The sequence below is a fragment of the Triturus cristatus genome, chromosome 1_2 (genome assembly GCF_964204655.1).
Source record: "Triturus cristatus chromosome 1_2, aTriCri1.1, whole genome shotgun sequence".
In the NCBI taxonomy this organism is placed as follows: domain Eukaryota; kingdom Metazoa; phylum Chordata; class Amphibia; order Caudata; family Salamandridae; genus Triturus; species Triturus cristatus.
Window position 1 is genome coordinate 1,135,994,155 of NC_140580.1, and position 19,771 is coordinate 1,136,013,925.

The window sequence follows — 19,771 nt, forward strand, 5'->3', positions numbered from 1 at the left end:
TAACCTTCAAGTTCACCACCCCTTACCACCCACAAGGTAACGGTCTCGTGGAGAGATTCAACCAGACCTTGAAGGGCATGATTAAGGGTCTAACAGAACCAATAAGGGGTAAGTGGGACGTCCTCTTGCCGTGCCTTCTCTTTGCGTACAGGGAGGTACCACAGACGTCTCTGGGTTCAGTCCCTTTGAGCTTCTGTATGGTCACCCTGTGAGAGGACCTCTGAGTTTGGTGAAGGAAGGCTGGGATGTAGCTCCCAGGAAAACTCTCCAGGACGTGTTTAGTTACATGCTGGCTTTCAGAAACCAAACTGCCCACTTCAGGAAACTCGCTCAGGCGAACCTGGAAGCAAGTCAGGAATTGCTATGACCAGAATGCCACTCTGGTCGAATTTCAACCTGGGCAAAAAGTGTGGGTCTTGTCCCCAGTGGAACCTTGTGCCTTGCAGGACAAGTGGACTGGGCCATTTGAGGTGGTGGAGTGCAAAAGTGATGTCACCTACCTGGTGGATTTGCGGGCTCCCAGGAACCCCTTGAAGGTCCTCCATGTGAACCGCCTCAAACCCCACTTCGAGAGGTCCAAAGTGAGCATGCTCTTGGTGACAGATGATGAGACAGAAGAGGAGAGTGAACCTCTCCCATACCTCCTGTCTACCAAGGAGCACGACGGGTCAGTGGAAGGTGTGATCCTCTCCCCTACACTGAGCCCAGAACAGGAGGGCGTTTGTCACCAGTTGTTGGGAAGGTTTGCCCCACTGCTCTCTCTGACCCCAGGTGTTACTCACTGGTATTCCCATGACGTGGACACCGGTGACAACCCTCCATTGAAGCACAATATTCACAGGTTGACTCACTAGGTGAAGGCCAGCATTAAAGAGGGGTGATTGAGCCTTCCAACAGTCCTTGGGCCAGTCCTGTGGTCTTGGTCCCAAAGGCTGCTGCACCCAGTGCCACACCAGAGCTGCGGTTTTCTGTGGACTACCGTGGGCTCAATGCCGTCACCAGGACTGACGCACACCCCACCCCCAGAGCTGATGAGCTCATTGATCGGTTGGGAGCTGCCAAGTTCCACAGCACGTTAGATTTAACGTATGGATACTGGCAGATTGCCTTAACCGATGGGGCCAAGGAGAGGTCAGCATTTTCGACCCCAGAAGGACATTACCAGTTCCGGGTGATGCCCTCTGGGTGTAAGAATGCCCCTGCCACCTTTCAGAGGTTTGTAAACCAGGTGTTGGCTGGGCTGGAGGATTTCAGTGCCGCCTACCTGGATGACATTGCAGTGTTAAGTTCCAGTTGGGAATAACACTTGCAGCACCTCGGTGAAGTGTTGAAGACGCTGCAGAGGGCAGGCCTCACGATCAAGGTCAGTAAGTGCCAGATCTGGCAGGGTTCGTGGTGTACTTGGGAGACCAGGTAGGGAGCCGCCAGGTAGCGCCCCTACAACTCAAGATTGACACCATTCTGCCTTGGGAGCCCCCAAGAGCCAGACAGAGGTGAGGGGCTTCTTAGGACTCACCGGGTACCATAGGCGGTTTGTTAAGGGGTATGGCACCATTGTTGCCCTGTTAAAAGAGCTGACTTCCAGGAAGCAGCCCAAGAAGGTGATATGGACTGAGTCCTGACAGAAGACTTTTGATGCCCTGAAGGCTACCATGTGCACAGCACCCGTGCTCAAGGCACCCGACTTCTACAGGGAATTAGTCGTGCACACTGACGCTTCAGAGCATGGAGTGGGAGCGGTGCTCTCACAACTGAACGAAGAGGGCCTAGACCAGCCTGTAGTCTTCCTTAGCTGGAGACTACTCCCCAGGAAACAGAGGTGGAGTGACATAGAAAGGGAAGCTTTCGCTGTGGTCTGGGCACTGAAGAAGCTGAGACCATACCTGTTTGGGACTCACTTCTGGGTTCAGACAGACGACAGGCCCCACAGATGGTTGATGCAAATGAGGGGTGAGAGCCCAAAACTGCTGAGGTGGTCCATCTCCCTACAGGGAATGGACTTTATGGTGGAACACCGTCCTGGCACAGAACATGCCATTGCAGATGGTCTGTCCAGGTGCTTCCGCCTTAGTGAAGAGAACTACCAGGAGGGTGGGTAATTCTCCCTTCTTTCAGCTGGAGGAGACATGTGTTAGACTTGGCATCTTTTGGCGTGTTTACACTGAGTTTTTGCTTTCTGACCTCCCGGTTTTGCTGGTGTAGTGTGTCTGCGCACTTTTCTCACTGCTGATCAGTGGTAAAGTGCAAGTGCTTCTGTCGTAAATTGTGTTATGGATTGGTGTTTCCATGATTGGATGTTTGATTTACTTGGTAGTCCTTAGTAAAGTGCACTGAGTGTGCCAGGGCCTGTGAATCAAATGCTACTAGTGGGCCTGCAGCCCTGATTGTGCCACCCACGCGAGTAGCCCTGAAAAGGTAACTCAGTCCCGCCATTGCGGAGTCTGCGCGTAGTTTGTAACTGCCATGTCGACTTGGCCAGTGCACCCACTTGACAGTCCCTCACCTTTTCTTTTCTTACATGTCAGCCACCCCTAAGGTTGGCCCAAGGTACCCTTGTGGGCCGGGTGCAGTATATGTGAATGCCCTGGTGTGTGTGGCATGTCCTGATAGCGAATTACTGCCAATTCCGTCTTTCGCCATTGCAAGCTTACCTGTTCCCCCATAGGACAGGATGGGGAGTTTGTTTATAACATCTTTAAAACATAACTGGCCCAGGAATTAGTTAGGAAAATAAAGTTTAGTATGCCTGAACTCGGAATCTAAAGATGCATCTTTTAGTGAAGGTGATTTTTGCATTCTGTGTTTGAAAATACCACTTTTTGAATGTAGGTATTTTCTTGCTCAGTCATCCTGTGTGCCTCTGCTGGAATGTGGATTGCCTGTCTGGGTTTTGGATGACAGAAGGCTGGGGAGCAGGAGTGGCTCCAGATAGTCTAGGTGGGTCAGGAAAGGGATGAATAGGCCTGGGCTGCAAATGGGGAAGGGGCAGGAGATTTCCTTGCACCTCAAAGGGCCTGGTCTTCCTCTGAGCATGCCATCTCCACCTCCTGCAGGAAGTCACACCAGAGAAGGCAGAACTGGTATTGGCTGGGCACAGACACCTTCTGCCTAAGAGATCAAAGGAATTTAGGATATAAGTATTGGGGCCTAGACCCCTGAACTTTAGAACTCTTTTGGACCAAGAAGACTGCCAAGAAGAAGAGCTGGAGAGTCTGTGAGGAGGAACTACCACTTTGCTGTGTGCTCTGCTGTGTTGGCCTGCAGTGGCTGCTTCTGTCTTGGGCAGTGAAAGGACTGGACTGAACTTTCTGCAATCCACTTTGTGAGGGCTTGAGGTAGAGCTTGCCCCCTGTTCAAGAAGTCTCAGGAACAGCAAATACTTCAAGCTCTTCTGCCCTCAGCAATGGGGACTGTGTGTTTTGTGCTGCAACAGAAGACATGCAACCCAACGACGTATACAATGCCGCTGCCGACTTCGTGTCCTGAAGGCACCGCAGAGGGCACCGCAGAGGGCACCGCCGCAACGCGACCCTGGTCTCACCGACGCCACCTGCTGATGCCGCCACCAAGCCGCTGCTCACACCGCACTCCGCACCACCAAGCTTCACGATGACGCCTTGGTATCCACGACGATGACGCTCCACACCAAAATCTACGCTTCTGCTTGCACCATGGTTCAAGGGCACCGCTTGTAAAGTTACACGATGCACCGCCCTCATCACGCACAGCAGCATTGGCCTACCGATGCCGGTGCCATCAACTCCAGTTCGTCAGCCGACGACAGCACTTCAGCAACGACAACGACGCTGCTTGCACCGTGACCTACCAGCACCGTGATGAGCACCGCATTCCCTTCGCACCGCGACCCTGGTCTCACTGACGACGCCATCTGACGCCGCCACCGAGCTGCTACTCGCACCGCGACCTGAGGGCACCGCGCGCCGCACTGCTGCACTTCGCACTGCAGCACCCGACGCCTGCCGACACCAGCACTCCTGACTTCAACAGAGAGGAGATCGATCTGCAAGGCGTGTGACTTCGAGGCCCCCAACGACTCCTGCACCGACCTCCGGAACCGACACCTGCGGACGCTGTGCTTTCAGAAGCTCAACGAGAGGTCGCCGACGCCCTGCATTTCTAAAAGGTACTGTTTGCGGGTCTTCCCGACACAGTAGCTAGCCCGCGACGCTGCGGTCAGTCAGGATTGTTTGGATTTGTTTGCTCATGACGCCGTGATAGCCCCGGATGGAGCTATCGACATCAAGGAACTATTTTTCAAGCATATTTTGATAACCTAAGATTTTTAAGTACTGTATTGTGGATTTTTATCGTTTTTGGTCTTGTCTTAAGTATATAAAAATATTGGATATTTTTATAAACTGGTGTGGTGTCCTTTTGTAGTGCTTAGACTGTATTACTGTTGGTTATGTGCAAATGCTTTACACACTGCCTCTAAGATAAGCCTGACTGCTCGTGCCAAGCTACCAAGGGGGTGAGCAGGGGTTATTTTAGGAGTGTAATTCCCTTACCCTGACTAGAGTGGTGGTTTGTGCCTGACTTTGGCACATGCCCTAGCCGACCAAAAATCCAATTTTTAACAGTGATAGAATCATTGTTAGATATACATTGAATTTGTAGTGTAATTGCATTTATATGGCACTTACTGCCCCTGGCGAGGTGTTGTAGTGCCTTACGTAGGGCAGCACTCTGGTCAGGAACCTAGGATTCATAGGTTTATTTCATTTTTTTTGGTTATATGGGACTAGTCCTGCATTCTTAAGGAACTCGTCCTTGACTAACAGTGAATGGTGTGCACTTCTACCATATCGCAGACCATTACCTGCCACATAGGATTACAAGGTTTATTTTGGTTTTGTTGGTTATATGGGACTAGTCCTGCTTTCTTAAGGAAATCATGTCATGCATTAATCCAGTTTTTATGTGATAGATTACAGTAATAGGAGTTATGTTGCAGCAAGGGTAATTTTGCACATAAATGTGTTACACTAGTAAATGTGATTCTAAATGTATTTTTATACTCAAGTTGATGTTGTATCAAAGTTGATTTGCCTCCTAAATTTGATACCACAGTCCATCCTACTTCACACCAAGGATGCTTTTTCACAAAACATGATTTTGCACCTAAATGTGATTTTTACATAAACGTGATTTGCGCTCCCAACATTTCTCCAACCTATATTGTTTTTGCACCAAGTGAAGAGTGTGCTTCCAACAAAATTTGAAGTCCTATTGATGCAAAACCTTTATACACAATGTGACATATTACTTATCGTATTTTCCCTCTGTTCCCAGTGGCTGCATATTGGAGCAGTTCCATACTGAACCTGCTTTTCAAGTTCAGTGGCCTACATATTTTTCCTCTGATCCTATTATAGCCACCAAACCTAAAACAAAGAAGCTCACATCGACTCAGGCTTCAGGGAGCATGTGCCAAGACTTGCGAAATGCAACTCTTTTTTGGTAAGGGACATACTATGCTTCTTCTTCGTTTCAGAAAACACAAAAATGCCGAACAGGAAAAAAAGCTTACTATCTCAAGTAATCAGACATAGAGGTGTGCAAGTCCCCTGCTGCCATGCTGCTGTCCTATATGAGGGCAGCCTCGCCCGGATCTTGAGTTCTTTCAACCTCTCGGACCCGAGCCGTTTGTCTCTCCTCTCTTTCGATTTCTAGATGCCTGGCACACTCTAGTGATGTCACTGGCACACTCTAGTGATGTCACTCAGGGCTCCTCTAACCACCCTGTCCTCTTCAGTGATGGACCACTCACTAACTTTACACAGATGCCCAGAGCATTGGTTTTGCCCCTAATGTGATTTTAGCACCACCGCCTGTTTTCACACCCCTGTTGATGTTGCATAATGGGATAATTTATTCCTTCTGCAAGTAACATTACACAGATACTCAATGCTTAATTTGCAAAATATAAGTGCCAGGGCCCAGCGTTTTGCTCAGAAGACTGCGGCCAGCACAGACAAGTATCTTGGGTGCTGAGTACCAAGACTGCATAGCACTGATTTCACCTCATGCCTCTTTCATCCACCACCAGGCACTCTCTGCCACTTTATCTCACTCTTTCGGGTTCATTTTCATCCCTACCTTCTTTCTTTGTCACTTTTTTCCATCTGTCACTTCTTCTTTCTTCACCCTTTTGTGCTTTTCTCTCTTTCTCTGGGTAAAAGTCCTATGAGGAGAAATAATTACAGGTCCCCAAAAAACATTCCCACTGGGTCCCACCTGCAACCACTGGCTCATATTAGGAAAAGCTTGTACACCTAATATGATATTTTACTACCACTTTTTCGCTCTGTGCAGAGTGACACCCCAAGGGTGCATATGACAGAGCCCCACACTGAACGGCCTTCTCAAGATCTGTAGTATACACATTTTTTTATCGGATTTTATTATGGTATCCAAATGTAAATCAAAGTGAGCTTCGTGTCAGATCAGACTCTAGGAAGCAGGAAACAATTAGGGGTGGGGTGAAAATTCCGCTCCACCGACAGAGTTTGCGGAGATTTGCCCACTCTGTGCAGAGTTCTGCAAGACTCCGCGAAGTGAACTGGAGCTGAGTTTTTTCTCTTGAGTGGCTCTCCAACATTAAGTTGGTGATGGCTTGCGAGAAAAAAAACACGCACTAGGCCTTCTTCCAGTGAAATTCTCAATGTGGGCAATCGCGGCAAGTCGCGATCGCTCACGTTGAGAAATCTGCCTTTCACAATAAGGAAGCTGCAGCTCGAGTAGAATGTCTCCTCAAATGGCAGAACGCAGCAGCGCCCGATGGCGCGATGTGTAGTGCCGATCACACTGATTTCACAGCATGGGACAAAGTCCGGGTGCTACAAGTTAGTGCAAGCAGCACGATTTAACAGACTCTGCCGCTGGCAAGACTCCGAGGAGCACAGTTGAGCTTACCCGCACTTTGTGGAGTTCCGCGGAGTAGAACTCCACCCAGGCCTACAAACAATGCCTGAGACAGGCGGTATTCCCCTGTCCTATTCAAAACTGACCTCAAACACCAGAACCAAGGAGCCATGTTGGCCAACCATGAAAACATAATCAGTGACAAATAGGCTGAAGTAAAACTGACATATTCATTTTTTATTTACTGAGAACATACCTTCTGGACCCAAACACTGTGGGGCGATTCACACAGGGCCTCCACACTCGTGGCGGAGACCCCGCATTCGTGGAAGGGGCAATGCACTCATGGCAGACCTCTGCAATGAGTAACTGCAGTGCGCAGGTCCTGCCATGACTGCAGGGCCCCTCGCTATGAGTGAGGACCCCCTATGTAAATTGGGCCTTAAGTTGTTTCTCCTTAGTTTAAAAAACACACAAATCCCTTAAAAGGACAGGCTTACTGTTGTAGATTATCATGACAAGAAAGGAGGGCTACACATCACCCTGTATGAAAATTGATAGGTGATGATCCAATTTTCGGTTATCCACCCCCAAATCTTTACCACATTGTTTGAAGCACTGAAGACCCAAAAGCTTCGGCTGTGGCTACGGATGTTAACGCTGATACCATAACTCTCATCCCCACTGGATACACCATTATATCACTCTCCTCCACTCCATCCATTACTCCGTTATCATCACCCACACACCCCTAAACTGGACCATAACCTCAAACACAGCTACACATACACTGGCACATACCGAAACAAAGTCAAAGATCAAACCCAACACTTTTCCTGTAGCCACCCCCACTATTCGATACAGTCTCTCTGTTTCAACCAATGTCCCAGTCCAGCCCAGCTACACCTAAACAAAAGCACACAGAATGCCTCATCACAGAAGATTTCACCCACCCATTGGACTCATTCACATGAGGGGTGCGAATACTCACCTCATACTTTATTACAGCCTATGAACTGCTTGGCCTCAACCTGAAGCTAGACCACCTCCATCTAATGATACAAAGTATACGAACCATGCTCTCCATATCGCTCTCCCACACGCACTCTCCTCACAAGGACTACTCTCCTAACCCCTGTTACATCTCACTTGACACCCCTACTCCTGAAGAGCCCGACATGCACATCAACAATGATTCTGAGCAAACCCCACACATCCGAATACTCTGTGATCATAGATCCCATAACAGAGTCTCCGGAACGAGATGTCCTAAATGCAATCAAAGATCGATCTGCCAAGCAGCCTCAGAAGAATAAGCTTCTATCAACCATGTGGCTTATCTCATCTGCATGACAACACAACTGCCCTGTTGAACTGAAGTTGGGGGTTTCTAATGCAACGTCCATATCTTCCCTCATCCAAGACTGTGGCCTTCACGCTATTATACTCCTGTATACCAGGTTCTGCATATCCTGCATACCTCTACTGTTCAACAAAGATGCACCATAGCGCAAAAAAGAGCAGGGTAGAGTTGCATTAATCCACAAGCAGTACATTAAATGCGAAGTGATTGTTGGACCTGTCATCTTTAGGGTGGTCTTCCCCCACACTTTTTGCCTGCTTACCTCTTCTTTTTCTGTATCTTTTTGTTTATTTCAGGACACAGAGAACTTTACCACTGCTGACCAGTGCTAAAGTGCATGTGCTTCTCCCCTAAACATGGTGACATTGGTATATACCCAACTGACAATTTTAGCTTACTTGTAAGTCCCTTGTAAAGTGGTGTACCATATACCCAGGGCCTGTAACCTAAGTAAGACTAGAGACCCTACTGCACTGATTGTGCCACCCACTCAAGTAACATTTCAAACCTATCTCAGGCCTGCAAGGCCTATGTGTGCAGTTTCCTGCACTGCGACTTGGCACTTAGAACCACTCGCCAAGCCTTCAACTCCCCTTTTATTACACATAGTTCACCCCTATGGTAAACCCTAGGTAGCCCCAATGGCAGGGTGCTGTGTACATAAAAGGTAGGACATACACGTGCTTTTCAGTTTTATATGTCCTGGCAGTGACTAATAGCTACATTCATTTTTTACTCTGTGAGGTCTACTCCTCTCATAGGCTAGCATTGGGAATTCCTTAATAAACTTTTAAGCTGTAATTCCTGATTAGAAATGAGTAGCTGCATCATGTTTCATGTCTTTGAAATGGTAATGAGAAATCCCCTTTACTGGTACAGTTGGATTCAACATTAGTTTTCTAGAAATGCCACTTTTAGAAATAGCTTCTAAAGACAGTGATCCCTAGACAAGGATTAATGAGAGCAAACAATACATATAGACCCAATCAGTACTATATTTTACAGCTGTCCAGCTGGACAGGTGTTTTTAATATATAGTTGCTTAAATATACACATTCAGCAAGAAACAAATAAAGTGGGATACAAGCCTGTATCAAACAAATTGGGAAGGACGTACAATATGAACCAAAAAGGCTCAGGAGAGTAAATTGTCTGTATGAGACACATTTCGGTAGGACAAACAAATTATAGTGGAGAGACCATTACACATGATAAGTATTAAATAAGGAGGTGTATATGGCGTACAACTAGGCGACGGCGTTTTGATCCTTACAAAGGATATAGGATCATAATCAGGACATTAACAATGGTATGCCTGTATACATTTTGCCTTGATCCAGGTCAGAGTGACTTGGAGGAGGTTTGTTTCAGGCGAAGACCAAGTAGAAGTCTAGGCCAAGTGCTCCTCCTTGTTGAGGAGCTGTGAGAGATCCGCGCCTGTTGGAGGTGGCTTGATCATGCTGATGATGGTCCAACGGATGTCGTCCTCTGTATGGCCTGATGCCAAAAAATGTTCCACAAGAACTGTATTGCATGCAAATTTACTATTGAATGCAAGGAATTTGTCTTTGGCAAAATCAAAATTGAATTGAAAGATTTTTCGAACTGCAACACTTGCTATGTTATTTATGCAATTCTATGTCCCTGCAATAAAATCTATATTGGCCAAACCACATAAATAGCAAAAATAAGGATCTGCCAACATCGCAGCTGGTTACGTTGCAGAACACCAAATGCCCCTCTTGAAGAACATTTTCTGGCATCAGGCCATACAGAGGACGACAGTGCTGTGATGGAGACTGGAGACAGACAAGAGGCCTCCATCACTGGAGTCCGTCTCAAAAATCACACACTACAGCCCCTATCCTTTAAATCAAAACCAGCATTGGCCAAACCGGTCAGACTAGGTTGCATTTTGAGTGCTGACTAAGAACCAAAAATAACCTAGTGCAGTGAAAAAATAAAACAAATTATTATTTTCTCTGTGAAATGCATCTATCAGTTAAACATGTAATCTGAGATGGTTCATAATAATCCTTGACACATTGCAATATACACACTCCATAGGAGACAAAATAATAGACCAAACAGCCAGTAGTGTGAGGCGAGAGAGAAATACCCTTCTTGGGCAGAGCCTAAGCCTGCTAAAGAGGTGTACTTTAAAGAATTGATAACAATAGGTCTTTCAGACAGCTGTGATGTGAAGCCAGACCTAAAAATAAAATTGGCATGATGTGATGGGCATTGGGATGGGAGCATGTAATGATTCTCTGCACCACCGTGTGCTTACCATGCCTCCAGGCAAACATTTCTTTTTTTTTGATAATCAAATTTTTATTTTCTTGTGGAAGGACAAAAAACTCAAACATCATATACAACAATCCGATTGAACTGGCATCAAAATGACATATCATGGATTCAATGACAATCAATAGCAAAACCCCTATTCCCCCCCTTAGCCTCCCATTCCCCTTACCCGTACTCTCCCCCCTAGAATAAGCCCCCTAACCATTTCCCCCACACCCTGTGAAACTTTTTGGGGCATCCCCGTGCAACGTACAACGTCTGTTCTTGTGCGGCACACCAGTCCCCGCCCCCTCTCCATTTAGCACATTTGGGTGGATCGATCTGCTTCCAGGAAGCTGCGATATCACTTTTAGCCACTACCAGAGCAGTAGTTAGGAAATATTTTTCATTGCGGGAGCCATCCAAACCATCCGTTATCCCCAGCAAAGCCATTTTGGGGTCATGGGGGACCTCCCACCCCAGGACCTCTGTTAATTCAAGTTCAATCTCACCCCAGTAACTCATCAAGCGCGGGCAATTCCAGACCATATGGAAGAAGTCCGCCGGGTCTACCCCACAGCGGGCGCATGAAGCGTCCGGGGAAAGGCCTGCACGATAGAGGCGCGCCGGGGTCAGGTAGGCGGCATACAGGTAATAAAGCTGGATGAGCCGCAATCTAGCCGATGTGGTGATCGTCCTGGGGGCCATAAGGGCGTCCCTCCAGTCAGCTTCATCCAATGGACCCACCCAGGTCTCCCAGCGCTGCCTCAGTCCATCCCAGTCCACCCGGGTGTTATTAACCAGGGAGCGATAGATACAGGAGATTCCTCCTTTCCCAAGGCATCCCAGCATCGCCTGAGCCTCAGGCGGGCTGTGGTCGGGAATCCGTGAATCCAGAGGGAGGTGAGTCTGGACCGCATGGCGCAGCTGGAGGTATTTATAGAATTGCGAAGGGTGCAACGAAAACCAGGCAAACATTCTCAAAGTGAAAGTTGTCGCTCGTGGTGGTGGTATCCAATTAGTGGCTTGGGACTGAAACAGCTTTTCACTATCCCAATGTTGCTAAAAACTGTTTGGGTAGAAATAAATTCTTATTACTAGAGCCAACATTAACCACTGTGTTACGTTTTGAATTCTGAGTTTGTGTTTCTCCAGACCAAGCACTCTTAAAAATGCGTATCAATATGGATGACATGTGAATCCTACACCTCGTAGTCCCCTTTGTCTTATGTAACATTTTCTATACACTGATCTAAACATGGATGATTCATTGTCTCTGTATGTGTATGTGATATAAAGTGCTCCAGCACCCTACACTGAGATGAGGGACGCTATAAAACTAATGAAATACATGTGAGAGAGGGGCTGTGGAGAGATGCGGAGCACCGTTGGAGGGTGATGGGATCATTGAGGGGCCCCAATAAAGATTGAAAACTCACTAAACAGCGAAGATTCGCCAGGGTGTTGGTCCCTCGTTGTGTGGTCTTAACCCCTATTTGGAGTTTTATTACCTGTTTTCATCAGGCCGAACAGTGCCATAATATCGTCTACACGTGGTGTGGATAACACCATGATACATTTAGTGTCTGGTCATTTTTACTTTGAAGAAATGCTATGTTCATTGGTGCGGTGAATTAGAGGATGTAGCAACAAGATATTATGAAGAGGCATTGGGAACGAGTGAGTGGAACAATAATTGTATGTTCTACTTCTATTTACAGAAAATTGCTCCCCCTCGGAAATTAATCCAGAGTAGACGATATTATGGCAATGTTCGGCCTGATGAAATAAGGTAATAAAACTCCAAATAGAGGTTAAGACCAGACAACGAGGGACCAACACCCTGACGAATGCCAGAACGACCTATCTGGGCGTGAAAAATTGGCAGAAACATGTTGGTATTCGCAGCAGGGATATAGGGGTCTTTACCTCCCCTGAATATCCCAACTTTTGAGTTTTAATCCTACCAAGGGGTCTCAGGTATAAAGGATAACAATGGTTTCCTCTTAGGTAGTTTTGACTGTATATGTCTGCACTTTTTGGTCCCGACTGAGGGGGATTCCCTATACAGGGATATTTTCTTTGTATGTTTTGTGAATTTCTGTTCGTTCCTTCACATTTTCTGTACCCTCACCACTAATCTTCATACATACAAAAAAAACTGCGCTCCCTCCAGTGTGTTGGTCTGCACCTGGACGTCAGATGCGGCCCTATGATGAAGCATGACACTGCAAAGTGTGTGAGGGCAGTATTAAGACAATTGTTGTCTTTCTTGTTGTGCACCATCCTCTTCTAACTGCTCTATAGTGTTGAGGGCATTATATAGTCCAACCCCTTTATATCTCTAACTTTAGAATTAGTGGTCTGATTGATTTTAGTACTTCTTTGTTTAGTGAGTTTTCATTCATGATAGGGGAGTCAGAGAAGGCTCTTTACCTAGTCTCTCTTTTCTGTGATAATTTGTGCTAGCACGGCCGCTGAGCCGTAGAGACGTAAGTGGGTATTACCCGTGATCCTCCAGTTGATTCAACGTGAGTTGTCAAATTTGGTATCTCTCATGGAGGAACAAGGCCTTGCCTACGGGGACGAGGCAGCTGCCAGAATTTTAGCATACCCCTCGTTTTTAGGGGACACCACACTCACACAAGCACTCACACTGGTGGAAGGTTGGGACTCTCTAACGGATTTAAAAAGGACACAAGTGAAAACTATTTTGCACGGAGCTATTCTCACTGAATACTTGAGAGCAAATGCTGCCCCAGAGGGACTCCTGGTGGTCAATGAACCCCTTATCTTTCTAGAGGATGCTTCCTTCCGAAAGAATTGATCGTTGATCGCCTGGAGATGCTCCAGGGATTGGATAATTTTAGTTATTGATACAGCTAAGAAAATTTCAGATGATTTAATGATTAAGATTCAGCTAAGTGAGGACAATTTGAAAACACAGATACAAATTTCTGTACACAAGTTGGTCGCACACTGCTCGTCACACCAGCAAGTTGCCCCAAAGGACTGTGGTGAATGTAGTGGCGACGGCGGGTACGCCTATGCCACGATGTGTAAAAAGAAAAAAGTATGTGTTGCATTTAGCCATCCCTGGACACGTGTTTCGAGGTAGTTGCCTCTTGTCAGCAGGGAGCAGGACAATGTAAAGGGGTGCCGAGTGGACTGCCAAAATGTAATTAAAACAGGTCAAATACCTCTCATGGCACGCAGGTGCAGAACCAGGGCTCGTCAGCCCGATAGCTCACGGGAGCCGTAATAATTTGAACACAAGTTGGTCGCACACTGCTCGTCACACCAGCAAGTTGCCCCAAAGGACTGTGGTGAATGTAGTGGCGACGGCGGGTACGCCTATGCCACGATGTGTAAAAAGAAAAAAGTATGTGTTGCATTTAGCCATCCCTGGACACGTGTTTCGAGGTAGTTGCCTCTCGTCAGCAGGGAGCAGGACAATGTAAAGGGGTGCCGAGTGGACTGCCAAAATGTAATTAAAACAGGTCAAATACCTCTCATGGCGCGCAGGTGCAGAACCAGGGCTCGTCAGCCCGATAGCTCACGGGAGCCGTAATAATTTGAACACAAGGTGGTCGCACACTGCTCGTCACACCAGCAAGTTGCCCCAAAGGACTGTGGTGAATGTAGTGGCGACGGCGGGTACGCCTATGCCACAATGTGTAAAAAGAAAAAAGTATGTGTTGCATTTAGCCATCCCTGGACACGTGTTTCGAGGTAGTTGCCTCCCGTCAGCAGGGAGCAGGACAATGTAAAGGGGTGCCGAGTGGACTGCCAAAATGTAATTAAAACAGGTCAAATACCTCTCATGGCGCGCAGGTGCAGAACCAGGGCTCGTCAGCCCGATAGCTCACGGGAGCCGTAATAATTTGAACACAAGTTGGTCGCACACTGCTCGTCACACCAGCAAGTTGCCCCAAAGGACTGTGGTGAATGTAGTGGCGACGGCGGGTACGCCTATGCCACGATGTGTAAAAAGAAAAAAATATGTGTTGCATTTAGCCATCCCTGGACACGTGTTTCGAGGTAGTTGCCTCTCGTCAGCAGGGAGAAGGACAATGTAAAGGGGTGCCGAGTGGACTGCCAAAATGTAATTAAAACAGGTCAAATACCTCTCATCTGCACCTGGGCGTCATGAGAGGTACTTGACCTGTTTTAATTACATTTTTGGCAGTCCACGCGGCACCCCTTTACACTGACCTGCTCCCTGCTGACGAGAGGCAACTACCTCGAAACACGTGTCCAGGGATGGCTAACGCAACACATACTGTTCTTTATACATCGTGGCATAGGCGTACCCGCCGTCGCCACTACATCTACCACAGTCCCTTGGGGCAACTTGCTGGTGTGACGAGCAGTGTGCGACCAACCTTTGCATAATACAAATTTCTGTGTTTAAAAAGAAACTTGAGGAGACAAATAAAATGGTCAACGAGTATAAGGAGTACCTAGTGAATTCCAAAGTGAATAAATTACAAAAATATTTAAAAAAATTAGCTAGGGAAAAGGTGTACCCTTATGTAAATGACGACTATGCAAAGATGAAGGAAAATCAGAACACTCAAAAGAAACCCACACAAACTTATACAGATACGTCCAGTTCAGGTAGTGACAGTAGTGATGCAGATTACAGACCTAGATATAGAGGTAGAGGCTAGTCCAGGGGTTACTCGCGCCCATACCATCCAGGGCCACAGATGGGGTTTGGATGGCCCCCCATGTACCCACCTATGGGTGCTCCTCAATTCTTCCCAAAAGAGTACCCACCTTTTTTAGAGAGAGGCAGGGGGAGGGGGAGAGGGAGACAAAGGACACAGAAACCACAGAGAGTACAGTGTGAGGATATGAACCAGAGAATAACACACAGTATGGCGCGAGATGTGGAACCGAGAACCAGCAGGGAACAAACCTAGTGATGAATTTAAGTAACAGGACATTGACAGAGACACAAGAATAGGTCTTGTCAAAGGGTCTGGGTTTCGGTCCTACGAACCAATTCGATTCTTTTAAACTAAAATGTGAACTGGCTGGGTTTTTCCGTAGTGTGCGTTTGAAAGTGTTCTTTGATGGCAAGGAAACAATAGAGAGAGAGGACAGGTCTGAGGAATAAATCTACGTTTGTCCCCTGTGTTGGACAGCTACCTCCAGAGGTGGGAGTATTTGAGCAGGCTGTGATGAGGGATGTGGAGTTGATGGAAACATCAAGAAGTCACAAGTCGTTTTGTAATCTATCTAAAATTGAGAGGCACGCCCTGAATGAACTGAGGGATGATCCTATGCTAATCATAAAACCCGCCGATAAAGCGATTCAGGACAAAGATGTCTATAATACCGAATGTCTCCGTCTATTGAATGATAGAAGGAACTATAAAATCTTGATCAGTGACCCCACTGAAGGGTTGTGATTGGCACTTTTGTGGAAGACGCAAATGGTAATGACTGGATTAGTCAGAAGGAGGCATCCTTCCTTTGCAAACAACATCCCACGGTTCCCTATTTTTACATTTTGCCTAAAGTGCATAAACCAACTCGCTCACCACCAGGGCGCCCTATAGTTTCGGGGACTAATTCCATCTTAGAACCCTTGTCCAAATTTTGTGACTTTTTTTGCGTCCACTTGTTCAGAAGATGCCAGCGTATCTTAAAGATACTCGGGAGGATTTCAACCACATCAAAGACTTGAATTTTGATCCTAATAGAGATCTTATGATCGGGCTCGACATAGAGTCACTTTATACGAACATTCCCCAAGAAACCTTGAGGGTAATTGAAAACACGCTCTTTGCTGAAGAATGGGATCATCAGACCCCACGTACATTCATCCTTAGCCTTTTGGAGCTAGCGTTAACCAAGAACTTCTTCAAATTTGAAGATCAGTTCTATCTTCAGACCCATGGAACTTCCATGGGGAGTTCTTGTGCCCCCAGTTTGGCTTGCCTTTATGTCTCCAAGTTTGAGGAGGAAAATGTGTTTTCACCGGCTAACACTTATCATGACCAGATTAGGGTTTGGCGCAGGTATATTGATGATGTTTTCATCATCTGGAGAGGAAGTAGAAGTTTGGCAGAGACCTTTTTAGGTTGGCTCAATCAGAGAAATCCCTTTTTGTTCTTTACTAGCACAATGACAAATGTGTCACTTCTGTTTTTGGATCTGAATATAAGAGCAGAGAATGGGGTGTTAGTCAGCAGTGTCTACCAGAAACCAACTGATAGGAATAACCTCTTGTCCTTCCAAAGTTTCCATCCTCGTTTCCTTAGGGAAAATCTTCCCTATGGAAATTTCCTACGATTGCGTAGGAACTGTTCCTCAATAGTGGATTAAAAAAAGGAGGTGGACAATTTGAGAGATAAACTTAGACACAGAGACTACCCAGAACAAGTTATCAGAAAGGCCCAGAAACGAGCAAGAAACTGTAACAGAGAGACCCTACTGGAAACTAATGAAAAAGAGATAGTTGAGAGCAGTATCTGTGTGACCACTTTTAACACGGCACCTAATCACCTTAAGAAGATAATACAAAAGAAATGGAGAATTATCAATTCCAACGGGTTAGACCAACCTACTCCCCTCTTTTCCTTCAAGAAAAGTGAGAGTATTAAAGACATGATTGTTAACACACGCCCTAGGATGATGATGAACGATCCTAACAACCAGAATCATGAGCACTTTCTACCCCCAGTGATGGGACATTATGCGTGTGGATACTGTAGGGCATGCCCCCTCTCATTAAAATGGGAGAAATGTGTATATCGGGATCAATCGCCTCTGGGAGCAGAGAAAACACACAACATGCAATACAGAGAATTTTATCTACTTGATAAAATGTCTGTGTAAGATGCTTTATATTGGGATGACTACTCGTCGGGTTAAAACCCGAATCTTGGAACACATGACCATAATAAGGTGCGGGAAAACGAACACCAAGCTGACGGCCCATTTTCATGAAAAAGACATAGCGAACGAGATCTTAGGTGGACAGTACTAGATAAAACTTTTATTCCGCCTAATACTGAGAATGTCTCCAGTTTCCTTTTGGTCCGAGAACAACGCTGGGTGGATAGGCTGAAAAGCAGCACTCAGGGTTTAAATGATGGTATACCCTGGTTTCAACTCTATGGGTTAAATAACAAATGACAACGAACAGGATAATTTTTTGCTGGACATTAACAGAGATATTAGCCAGCTCTGGTAGAAGGCTTCTTTATCTTTAGCAGAGAAAAAGTCTGAACACTGATCATAGGGGTTGAGCGCTGAATACAATCAAACTTAGAAGTTATCTGTTCAATTCGAACTAAAACGCTTGTGTTAAACGTTTTTATGATGTTTCCAAAGATACCCTCAGCAGTATTATACAAAAGAGATACTTTGCACTTGGACATTAAGTAATTTAGTAGGGAGGCTGAGATCACTGTTGTTAACGCGATTGTTAACGCGATGGTTTTTGACCAGGTTGATCACAAAGATAAACAACGGACAAGGATTAAGTTAATACCGAGACGCAGTATGACTTTAATGATGCTTTATCACAGTAGATTTTCACTTGTATAAATACTTTGGGGGATGATTAAGTAGCTGTGACATGCACCTTTAAGATGGCTGCCGCCTCCAACCAAAGGCAGAGATTATGTCTTTCCTCTATGTTGTTGGTGTAGGTGGACTTTGCTGTTACGCGATGATGCAGACGCTCGGCAAGGAGGGGCAGTGAGTGGGGTGGACCATCAAATGACATCCGGGTTCCCTTATAAACAGAGCAAAGGCGTCTTGACTCTAACGACGGTGGACTGGCGTGAGGAACTAGTGACTTGGTGGTTCTTTGGAGTGGTAAGTGTACTGCAAATGGGCTGTTGTATGTTGGTGGTATCGCTCAGGACGCATGAACCTTGTTACCTTATAATTACATACTATTTGGCAGAATATTATTCGATGCATTTTTTTTCTTCTCCCTCTTCCCCGCTTTTAGATTTCAAAAAACTAGCTGACATTGAGATATTGTTGAGGGGAAAACTGATAGATGAGAGAATTTTGGGGTTTTGTGAGACTCAACAACCGGAGTTCTGACTAACAGAACTGAATCCCACATACATTGAAGGTTTTTTTAATCTGTATTTGTTAATTTCAGAGTGTGACTACAAGACCACGGTCCCACAAAGGTCCCGGGTTTAGAGAATTACGAGTAAACCCTTGTAAGTTTGTGGTTATTTTTGGACGAGAGGTTCTATCAATAATTGGATTTGAGTAACGGGAGCTCTGGCAGGGCACTATATTCATGGCACTTTTCTTTTTTTTCTTTTTTATCTCACTGAGGTGTGGTGCGTTCCCTGTGTGTACACGTGGTGTGGATAACACCATGATAAATTTAGTGTCTGGTCATTTTTACTTTGAAGAAATGCTATGTTCATTGGTGCGGTGAATTAGAGGATGTAACAACAAGATATTATGAAGAGGCATTGGGAACGAGTGAGTGGAACAATAATTATATGTTCTACTTCTATTTACAGAAAATTGTTCCCTCTCGGAAATTAATCCAGAGTAGATGATATTATGGCACTGTTCGGCCTGATGAAATAAGGTAATAAAACTCCAAATAGGGGTTATTAAGACCAGACCACGAGGGACCAACACCCTGACGCATGCAAGAACGACCCATCTGGGCGTGAAAAATTGGCAGAAACATGTTGGTATCCGCAGCAGGGATATAGGCGTCTTTACCTCCCCTGAATATCCCAACTTTTGAGTTTTAATCCTACCAAGGGGTCTCAGGATTAAAGGATAACAATGGTTTCCTCTTAGGTAGTTTTAAATGTATATGTCTGCACTTTTTGGTCCCGTCTGAGGGGGATACTCTTCTCCCTAAACAGATATATTTTCTTTGTATGTTTTGTGAATTTCTGTTTGTTCCTTTACACTTTCTGTACCCTCACCATTAATCTTCATATATACAAAAAAACTGCGCTCCGTCCAGTGTGTTGGTCTGCACCTGGACGTCAGATGTGGCCCTATGATGAAGCATGACACTGAAAAGTGTGTGAGGGCAGTATTAAGACAATTGTTGTCTTTCTTGTTTGCACCATCCTCTTCTAACTGCTCTATAGTGTTGAGGGCATTATATAGTCCAACCCCTTTATATCTCTATCTTTAGAATTGGTGGTCTGATTGATTTTAGTTCTTCTCTGTTTGGTGAGTTTTCATTCATGATAGGGGAGTCAGAGAAGGCTCTTT

The 19,771-nt window shown here is 45.9% G+C and overlaps 1 protein-coding gene across 5 annotated transcripts in view; it reads left to right on the forward strand.

The window, feature by feature from the left end:
- The window catches only part of LOC146868828 (uncharacterized), a 225,722-nt gene that overhangs the window by 102,851 nt on the left and 103,100 nt on the right, over positions 1 to 19,771 (forward strand). For 4 of the 5 annotated variants that reach the window (XM_085613851.1, XM_085613855.1, XM_085613852.1 and 1 more), the window contains one exon: positions 18,205 to 18,373. The exons of the other annotated variant lie outside the window; for it this stretch is intronic. The gene's annotated coding sequence lies outside the window, so the exon portion shown is untranslated. The remainder of the gene's footprint in view (positions 1 to 18,204; positions 18,374 to 19,771) is intronic. 5 annotated transcript variants of the gene reach the window in all.